The sequence below is a fragment of the Streptopelia decaocto genome (assembly GCF_964273445.1).
Source record: "Streptopelia decaocto genome assembly, contig: HAP1_SCAFFOLD_92, whole genome shotgun sequence".
NCBI lineage: Eukaryota > Metazoa > Chordata > Aves > Columbiformes > Columbidae > Streptopelia > Streptopelia decaocto.
The window spans coordinates 229,281-238,046 of record NW_028115951.1 but is presented as its reverse complement, the minus strand read 5'-3'; positions in this window follow the sequence as shown (position 1 = coordinate 238,046).

The window sequence follows — 8,766 nt, the reverse complement described above, 5'->3', positions numbered from 1 at the left end:
CACTGGAAGAGCTTCGTTCCTATTTTAAGTCCAGACCAAAGCAGCCAAGAGCCGTTTAGCGTCCCCTGGGCAACCTGACAGAATTCATGTTCCAGACCTCAAACACCGCTGCTCCGGGGGGTTACAGACAGAAACGGGGATCGCTGTCCTTCTTGACAGGGCTCCCAAAGTAGAGGACCTGTGGCTAATATTAGACACTGCAACTGCAGCAAGCAATCCAGCGGCCGCTCTGTCCTGCTCGGCTCTGCCCACTGGTCACTTTGTCACTTGGAATCCGGCACTTCGACTCTGGAGCTCTGCCAGGAGTTCCCTGCTCAGCCAAGCTGCTCTTCTGCCGCTCGCTTGACGTCCGACCTTGGACTTGTCCCACCAAGTCCCCCCATACCAAGGATGTCCCAGCTCTGGGAACGGCTCAAGGCTTCCAGCCAAAGGCACTTGCAGCCCCAGCCCCTGGGAGCCGCCCGTGGGGGCCAGGGCAGCCCAGCCCCCCTGAACCCTTTCCCTGCCCAGGAGGAGCTGGGGAGGCTCTTGGGCTGGGACAGAACACGGGGAGCCCCAACATTCCCTCCTGGGACACCCCAAAGAGTCCTTAGTTACCAACAGCCAGAGGGATGATGGCGCAGCCACCACTGCGGCTCCCAGCTCAAGGCCCCCAGGCCCCCCTGTTTTTTCGGCTCCTGCAGCCCCTGCAGCCGATTGTGCTCCCCCAGAGCTTCTGCCCCCCAGGTAGGGACCCACCCCGACCCCTGCAGCCCGGGACGCTCCTGGGGGCAAGAGCGGAGGTGAGCGCCGGCCATGGCTCCTGTCTCTCCTGCAGGCTCAGCCCCCCTGTGCCCACTGCCCGGGCAGGAGCAGCCCTTCCCCACAGCCTGGGCACCCCGGGCCGGGGGGGCACCCCCGGCCCCCCAGGCCCCACCAGCAGGTACGGCACCCCTGTCTGCTCGGACACCCCGGCACCTTCGGCCCCTTCGCCATCCCCGAGCCCGGGCACTCCCAGCACCCACCACCCCTGTCCCCGGCACATACGGCACTGGGCAGAACCGGGGCTGTTGGCGATGGGGGCCGGCTCGAGGGTTCCCATGGAGGGTCCCCCCGGCCCAGCACCGCTCCCTCTCCCCCACACAGGGCTGCAGAGAGCACCATGCTGCTGCTGGTTCAACCCCTGGGTGTTCCAGTTCCAGTGGGCCATGCCCTACGGCCACCAGGGCACAGCGGTGGTCCCATCCCCTATGGTGCTGCCAACCTCGATCCATGGCTACCAGCACGTCCAGGGGCAATGGACACAGCCGTAGAGCTCCGGCACGGCCACCGCTGAGGGGACACCTGGGGGCAGCAACATCTCCAGCGGTTCCTCTGCTGCTCCCCAGGAGAAAGACCAGGAGGACCCAGGAGCTGAGCTGCACTTGTCTCAGGAGATGCTGTTTGGAGAGGCCCATCGGCTCTTTGGCGTCTCTGCAGTCTGCCGGCCTGGTGCCAGCAGCAGCCCCATGACTGGGGACACTGGGGACACCCCTGGAGAGGGGAGTTTTGTGGCTCCTGCCTCCTCACCACTCCCCATGTCTGTCACCACCTGCAAAGGGCCAGTGGAACCACAGAACGTCTCCGGCACGGCCACCACCACGGGGACACCCCCAGGCAGCACCAGCCCCCTGGGCAGCACCAGCCCCCCAGCCCCTCTGCTGCCCCCCACCACACAGCTCCTGGGGACCCAGTGGGACACCCTGCAGTTACCGAAGAGGTGCCACTGGAAGAGGCCCTAAACATCTTTGGCTGCTGCTTGGACACAGTGGGGGTCACCCAGGACACTCCTGTCAGCAGCCCCAGGCCAGGGGACCCTGGTGTCACCAGCCCACCTGTCCCCCAGCCTGACTTCTCGTCCCTCTCACTGCCTGAAGATCTTCTGAGCCCTGACTACACCGTCTCCAAGCTCAGAGAGGCCGTGCTGAGCACGGCCGAGCTCTATGTGCTGGGGATGGAGCCCCCGGAGCTGTGGAGGGACGTGGGGATGGAGCTGCCACTGCCCCAGGCGGCCAAGGCAGAGCAGCGAGGGCAGAAGCGGGGGCAGAGCCCCTCGGCAGAGCCCCCCAGCAAGCGCAGGGCTCTGGCAGGGAGCAGGGGCGTGGGAGGGGGGATTAGACCAGAGAACACCAGGGGTGGGGGTTGGGAGACGAGGGGTGCAGTATTTGGGGGTGGGGGGTCTAGGGTGTGTGGGAGGAGTGCAAGTGTGTTTGGGGGTCTGGGGGGTTGGAGGGTGTGGGAGGAGGGTGGTGGGTTTGGGGGTGGGTGGGTCAGGGGAGGTGTGGGAGGAGGGGGGTGTTCGGGGGTGTTAGTGGGGGCGGGAGGAGGGGGTGGGGGGTCAGAGTAACTCTGGGACCTTTTCTCTTGTTTTTCTGTATTAAACCTTGTTTGTCCAGAACTGCTCCGTGTCTGTGTGGGAGGGGGAGGGAGCGCAGGGGGCACCGGGAAACTGCCCTGAGAGCTGCAAAAGCCCCAATGAGCCCAAATCAGAGCCCATGAGACCCCAAGGACACCAAGTCCCCCAAAGGCTGAGTCACCGCCAGCGGGACAGGCAATGGGGGCTCCCCTGTCCACTTCCCCAGGGCAAGACGCGCTTTGGCGGGGGGAGCAGGACAGACGGGTCCTTGTGCGACTCACGGACACGGCCCCACGCAGGAAGCAGCTCGGAGCCCCTGGGACAGGGACAGACCTGCGGGGGCCGGGCTGGGGACGGACACACAGACAACAGGGGCTGCAACGTCTTTGGAACACGAGCAGCGTCCCCTGCAGCGGGGACAGGGCTGGGGACAAAGCCCTTCAGAGCCTCAGGACAATCCGGCCCTTCCTCGGGTCCCAGCGCTCAGCTCCAGAGCCCGGCTGTGCCTCCCTGCCCACAGAACAACCCGAATCACCCCGAATGGCGAGGGAGGGGCTGCAGGGCAGGGACCCTCCTGCCCTTGTCTGGCTGCACCTTGGGCAGCTGCAGGACCAGGAATGCCTGGAAATAAAATTGGAAAGATAATCAACCACTAAAGCATGTTTTTAAGTGGGGATTCCAAATGCCTCTGAAATGCTTACAGCCTTGGCGCATCCACCACCCCTCACAGAAGCCTCTTCCAGTGCTTGACCACCCTCTCCGCAAAGAAATGGCTCCTCCCGTCCAGTGTGAAGCCCCTTGTGCAGCTTCGCCCCATTCCCAGGGTCCTGTCCCGGCTCCAGGAGCAGAGCTCAGCGCCTCCCTCTCCACGGCCCCTCCCCAGGAAGCTGCCGAGCCGGGAGGGGTCGCGCTTTGACCCCAGCAGCGACTCCAACCCACGGCAGCCGCTCGCTCACTGCCCACCCACCCCAGGGGAGAGGGCACCGGGGCACTCGGGCTGGACACAGACATGCTTTAATGAGACCACGGAATAAGACTAATGGGCTACTAGTAATATTATATATACAGTGAAAAGTCGACTATAAAATAAGAGACGTTAACTGCAACTCCTCACAAAGTGCGTCCCAGCGAGCAGCCGGTCCCGGCAGCAGCACCTGGTCCCCAACAGCCAATCCGGAGAGAGAAGAGAGACAAAGGCAGCAAAGGCCCAGAGGCCTCTGCAAACGGCAAGATGGCCAAAGGCCCTACTAAAGAAACCCCAAACAGAACCGCACCGGAACAGCAGAACCCAGACAGCTGTCTGTCTGTCCCTGTCCGTCCCTCCAGCCACAGCATCCTAATATCCTGCAAGGCGAAGCCTGAGGCCAAGGGCACGGAGCGTTCTCATTGGTCGGTCTGGGTGTCAGTCAGGGGCTGCCCCGCCCATGGCCCCTCCCACCCGTGGGCGGAGCTCAGAGGCCTCGGCTGCCACCGCAGAGCCTGGAAACATCAACTCTGTCCGGGGTCGGGTTGTTGTTCTCCCGCCGCATCAAACTGCCGCGCTGGCCTCGGAACAGAAAGGTTTCTGACGGCGTGAAGAGCGGGAACTGGCTTTGGGTCACACAGCACAGGCTGGGAGGGCGTCTGTGCTCCTGGGCCCTGAGAACTTGTGACAAGAAATTCTCTCCGTCGCTGCCGTTGCTCCAACGTTTTCTTCAGATCTCCTGTTGCCCTGAATGCACTTAATAAAGCCCTTCTTGGTGTCTGACACAGATCCCACCAGTTCCAGCTCCACTCGAGCTCTGCCCTTTGGTGCCATCTCCCCGCACCCATGACCGACGGCTCCATCACCTTCCTGCCCAGCCTGACCTGGCTCCAGAGACGGTGAATTCCTGTCTCCTCCGGAGCTGGGCCAGGAGTTCCCTGCCCAGCCAAGCTGCTCTTCTGCCGCTCGCTTGACATCCACCATGGGAACTGCCGGCTCCTGAGCTTCTCCACGGGGCTTCTTCAAGCCTGAGCAGCACTGGCCGACTCCTGAGCCCTGGGCGATGGGCAGCAGCCACGCAGTGCAACCTCTGCTCTGTTTGGCGGCCCCTGACCCTCCCCCAGAGGCTCTGAGCCCCCTCACGTCTGACTGGAAGGGCTGCAGCATCCAAGCTCTCCCTTCCACCCCGTGCGACAGCTCCACCTCGCCTGCCCTGCCCACCCCTCCTGCCCAGCCCGGACCCTCCTGCCCAGCAGTGCAGGCGTGGGACTCGTCCCACCAAGTCCCCCCATGCCAAGGATGTCCCAGCTCTGGGAACGGCCCAAGGCTTCCAGCCAAAGGCACTTGCAGCCCCAGCCCCTGGGAGCCGCCCGTGGGGGCCGGGGCAGCCCAGCCCCCCTGAACCCTTTCCCTGCCCGGGAGGAGCTGGGGAGGCTCTTGGGCTGAGACAGAACACGGGGAGCCTCAGCATTCCCTCCTGGGACACCCAAAGAGTCCTTAGTTACCAACAGCCAGAGGGCGCAGCCACCACTGCGGCTCCCAGCGCGCGGCCCCCAGGCCCCCCTGGTTTTGCGGCTCCTGCAGCCGATTGTGCTCCACCAAAGCTTCTGCCCCCCAGGTAGGGACCCACCCCGACCCCTGCAGCCCGGGACGCTCCTGGGGGCAAGAGCGGAGGTGAGCGCCGGCCATGGCTCCTGTCTCTCCTGCAGGCTCAGCCCCCCTGTGCCCACTGCCCGGGCAGGAGCAGCCCTTCCCCGCAGCCTGGGCACCCCGGCGGGGGGGGCACCCCCGGCCCCCCAGGCCCCACCAGCAGGTACGGCACCCCTGTCTGCTCGGACACCCCGGCACCTTCGGCCCCTTCGCCATCCCCGAGCCCGGGCACTCCCAGCACCCACCACCCGTGCCCTGGCCTGGCTGATTCATGCCCAGAAAATTCCATTTCCAGAGAACATCCCCCATCCCTGGGGCCATCTCTCCTGTTTCCTCTCCCAGAAGCGAGTCTCCTCCCCCTTGCAGCCCCGTTCCTTGCTCAGCAGCTCACCCCATGGGGATGCCCATGTGCCTGGGCAGAGCCGGGGGCGGTTGGTGATGGGGGCCGGCTTGGGGGGTGCCCATGGAGGGTCCCCCCGGCCCAGCACGGCTCCCTCTCCCCCACACAGGGGGAGTGCAGAGAGCACCGTGCGGCTGCTGCTTTGATCCCGGGGTGTTCCACATACAGTGCACGAGTCCCTGTGGCCATCAGGGCACAGCGGTGGCCCCAGCCCTCCGGTGCTGCCGAGCTCCATCCTCGGCTACCGGCACGTCCAGGGGCAACGGGCACAGCCCTACAGCTCTGGCACGGCCACCGCCGCGGGGGCACCGTGAGTTGCTTTTCCCCAGAGTTCTGTGTTGCTGCAGCTGGCAATGAAGTATTTGCAGTTAGAGCGTGCTGGAGCGCCAGGGCAGCTGCTGGCAGTGCTCTGCTGAGATTTCTGCTCTAACGGGTTGAATTCCTGTCAATGAGCATTCTTTTCCTGGAACTCATTCCTACCAAAGCCGGGTGGCACGTGGCTGCCGTCTGGTGGCACGGCCCGGGATACTGACTGTGTGAGCGGGCGGCTGCCGTGGAGACGGGGGCTCTAGAACATGGGGGTGGCCGAGGGGGAGGGGAGGGAGCGGGGACAGAGGCCCCGGGCCTGGGGCCGGGGCTGCTTGGCCTTTCCTCTGATCGGCTGCCTGGGACTGAACCCTTGCTCCTCCCATCAAAAGATTGGTCAGAAAACCTGTCAATCATCCATGTGCCACTCTCCTTCCAGGTATGATTGGTGGAGCCAGCATGGCCCGCCCTTCACAGTGCCCAGCCTTTCAAGCCTTGCCACCTCCCCTGCAGCCTCAAAGTTTATTGGTTGGTTACATATCAATCACAGACCTTCTCCCCACCCCCTCAAATGCCATTGGCTGTCCTGACTCCCACACTGACTTCTGGGTAGTTGTTGCCAGGCAACGAACTCCACTTAAAAATGCAGCTGGGGGCTCTAAGCAAAGGCCATGGGTAATGGAAGACATGGCAGGACCCTAAAAATGAAAGTTTGAGCACTAAGAAGGAGGCTCTGGGCACTCAAAAGGACGGGCAGATGCTACAGCTGGTGCTTTGGGCCCTGAACACGAGGGGAAACGGGTGGTTCCCACCCGAGCTGGGTTTGGTGCCCGTGACCCCACGGGACAGACACCAGTGCTGTCCGGAGTGGCCACGGAACAGACGGAGCCCAAAGCCACGGGCTCCATGAGCTCAGCGGGGTGTTGTGACATTTCATGGACATTTCACAGGGGTGGTCCATGGGCTCAGGAAATGTGGGGGGAGAATCAGAATAAAACTGAGAAAACTTGTGGGTTGAGATCAAAAGCGTTTAATAATCAAAGTGAAATAATGATAATAATTACAAATTGTAATGAAAAGGCAAATAGAGAGAGAAATAAAATCCAAGAAAGACAAGGGATGCAGCTGAAAACAATTGCTCCCCACCAACCGACCGATGCCCAGCCAGGCCCCGAGCAGCGGCCCCCCCACCAACCTCCCTCCTCGGTGGAAAAAGGCACAAAAGGGCGACAGGGGTGGCTTCTGTGAGAAGCTGCGAGAAGCTTCCACTGTGTCCCATAGAGCCAAGTCCAGCCGGCTCCAAGACAGACCTGCCCAAGGCTGAGCCAATCAGCGGTGGCACCTCTGTGATGACGTGTTTAAGAAAAGGGGGAAAGCACCAAAAAGAACAACAAACTGCAGCAGTCAGGAGAGGGCCAGAAGCTGCTTGAACCTGTAGGACACTCCAATACCATCCTCAAGACTCAAGTGTTGTCTTTTTTTCCCCAGCACTACTGTCCGTGTTTGCCAGGAGAACGCAAGCACCTGAGTCTCTAATGGAGCAGCTCTGGAGATGCTCTGTGCTTTGGCATATTTTCACTGAGAACTCTACATGCTAATTTATTATGCTCAGCAGCTGTAGAAAGCTTCTGCCCTTCTGGCTCACAAGGCTGCTTGCATCGCTGAAGGCTGAAATTTAAAAAACGTAAAGAAGTTAACAATCAAACAAAACCCAAATCAAGCTCCTCCATTCTTTCCTGAGTTGTCAAACTCTGCTGGGAAATCAGGTGGTGCCACTTAGGACTGGGTTTGGCTATGACGGCAATTTTATTGTTGCAGACACACATGTCAAGTTCAGCCGTCAGCATCCTCTTGAGAATGTTTGTCTGTGGCCTCTGATGGTCAGTGGCCAGTGTCGATGGTAATTTCAGCCACGAGTACTGAACGCTTCTGTCCATAAGCCGTGCACCTGGAACACCTGGCAGAGAGGTTGGCAACATTGCCAGGTGAGGCTGCAAACGCGGCCTCCTTTGCAGTCCTCCTCTCCCGAGCTCGCTTTGGATTTCCTGATCTTCTTCCCGTTCTGGCATTTCTCTTTCAAGGCTGGATCGCCAGAAGGCTCACTTCTATCCTTGCCGCTTTCTTTCGGGTGCACTTTCACCCTCCTCTGCACAGGTCTGTTTTCTCTTTCTGCACGGCAGTTTTTTGTTTGCAGCCTCTGGGTGAACGGGCACTGGGGGGAGCGCACCTTGTTTTTCAAGCGGCAGCTGACGGGGAGCGCGCTTCTGTGTTTCCACAGGGCTGGTGCACCTGCGCTTGGGAGGGGGACAGTCTGGGTGGCTCCCGTCCAGCTTCTCCCCCTCCTCAGTGGCAGAGTGCCTTCTCTTCCTGCCGCAGCGCTGAGGGGGAGGCGCTGCGGAGTCCCGTGGGCTCCCGTTCTGGTGGATCCTCTGTGTACTTGCTTCACCTTCCGGCTTTCTCGGTGCCACGAAGCCTCCAGAAAATGGACTCTTTGGCTCTTGAACCGACTTTGCCAACCCAGCGCTCTGTGTGTCTTGGCGTTCAGCGCCCGCTCCAGGGGTCAAATCGTGGCGCCTGGAGAAACAACAGGGATCTTAATCTAGGGTTGTTCTCGCAGCCTCCACGTGGCTTCACTCTCATCCTGGCATCTTCTGGCAGCACTTGATATGACACGCAGAAGACTGAACCAGGACTGGAAGCTGGAAATTAGATCGTGCTCTGTCAGTCGTATCTGCCCCTTTCAGAGCAGGAATTCATCTTTCTATGCGCTCGGACCCCCGTTTCACCTCTTTTCACAGCCAGCCAGGCCCAGAGAGCAGACAGATAGCAATTTACGCAAGCACAACAGATTAGTGCCAAACAAGGAAGAAGAAGAAAGGACGGGGCCATCTGCAGAGCAGACAGAACTCAGCTGGACGGTCTTTCTCTCTTAGGACAGAAAGCAAAACCCACCGGAGAAGAACAGCAAGGACAAGATCAGAAACAGGAGAGGGAACGTATTCTGAACACCCTTTCACACTTGTTCTTACCTGACATAGAAGAGTAAATATGCACACCGGCCGAGAACTGTCT